This window comes from Carassius gibelio, chromosome A10 (genome assembly GCF_023724105.1).
Source record: "Carassius gibelio isolate Cgi1373 ecotype wild population from Czech Republic chromosome A10, carGib1.2-hapl.c, whole genome shotgun sequence".
Taxonomy (NCBI): domain Eukaryota; kingdom Metazoa; phylum Chordata; class Actinopteri; order Cypriniformes; family Cyprinidae; genus Carassius; species Carassius gibelio.
The window spans coordinates 25,627,385-25,629,026 of NC_068380.1; the positions used below are offsets into that span (position 1 = coordinate 25,627,385).

The 1,642-nt window shown below is 34.2% G+C and overlaps 1 pseudogene; it reads right to left on the reverse strand.

Moving 5' to 3' along the window:
- Positions 1 to 256: 256 nt before the first annotated feature.
- Positions 257 to 1,318, reverse strand: LOC128021644 (trace amine-associated receptor 13c-like; annotated as a pseudogene).
- Positions 1,319 to 1,642: the final 324 nt, after the last annotated feature.

Sequence of the window (1,642 nt, forward strand, 5' to 3'; positions counted from 1 at the left end):
ACATATTTACAACACACACACAGTGAATGAACATTAAACACAAACAAAACTATCAACATATTAACATGTTTCAATGTTAAAAATAATCTTAGCCAAATAAAAATAAGGCCATAACACGAACATAGAATGAAACACATGGGTATCATACTTGTTTATTTATTCTGTTAATGTCTCCACTTTTAATGTAAAACTCAAACTAAGACTTTAAAACTGTATGTTAGCATAAGAAATTGTGCTTTATCCTCTACAAAAATAATTAATAATCTTTAAAAATGTCCACAAGAGAGGATGCTGGCTCTAATATTTTAAATGTTAATATGTGTTTAACTGTTATTTTAAACCAGCGGTAGAATAAAGCATAAATAAGAGGATTCAGACCGGAGTTAACATACAAACTCCATAATAGAAATGTCACTGTGGCAGGAGATATTACTGTAGTACATGTTGCAGACACTATATAGGGAATATAGCAAAGCAGATAAACTGTCACAATGATTCCTAATGTCAGAGCAGCTTTGCTCTCAGATTTCCTCCTCACTGATCCTTCTGTTACACATTTACCACTCTTCATCAGGGAGTTTATAACTTTCACTTGCTGATGTGCGACATAGAAAATCCTCAAATATAAAGTTATAATCAAGGTACAAGGTAACAAGAAAGAAAAAAAAAGGTCAGTTAATGTCCAAGAAAAACTTATTTCTAAATAGCATTTTCCATAGCACACATCTGATCTTTGGGAAGCTGCAAAATATCTGCCACTAAGTGAATAGCCAATATTGTAGGTTGAAGAGAAAAACCAGCAGAGACAGATGCTTATTAAAGTTTTAGTCATTGTTATTTTCTTTGGGTACAGTAAAGGGTGACACACAGCCACATAACGATCAACAGCAATTAAAACTAAATTACAAATAGATGTTGAGATGAGTAGTACCATGATTATCATAAAAACGTCGCAGAAAGTGTCTCCAAAGTACCAACATGTCTCAATTAGCTTGATGGCATCCACAGGCATGACAATAAGCCCTACAAGCATATCAGTCACTGCCAGAGAGAGAATGATCAGGTTGGTTGGAGTGTGAAGCTTCTTGAAATGAGAGATAGAGATGATCACCAGCAGGTTCAGAAACACAGTCCATGCTGACAGCAATGAAAAAAATACATACATGATATTGTATTCATAACTCGAGCGTTTTCCCTTGATACATGATGAGTTGATGGCAGGAAAGCAGTATTGAGTCTCATGATCCTCTGTCTCATAGACCATGAGTAAATCTTCTCCTGTTATGAGTTTGTTCTGCTCTTCTTACTCTCCTTTCATTTATACAGTGTCTGGATCAGATTGACCAACCCATCTACCACCCACACTGATGCTGTATAATGATGTAATTACTTTATTTTAATAATTCTAAACTTGGTAGTCAAATTACTGTGCACAAGAGCCAAAATTCAAGGAATGGATCTAAATATTTTGATTTTGCATTATGTTATATCCACAGTGAAGTCCAAGAACATTGACCAGTGAAATAAAACTTAAAAAGGAGCACAGCTACAGTGATAGTTTACCCAGAATCATACTTGTATACATAGTTCAGCCATTTTCAAAATATCTTCTATTGTATTGCACAAAAGAAAGAAACAACAT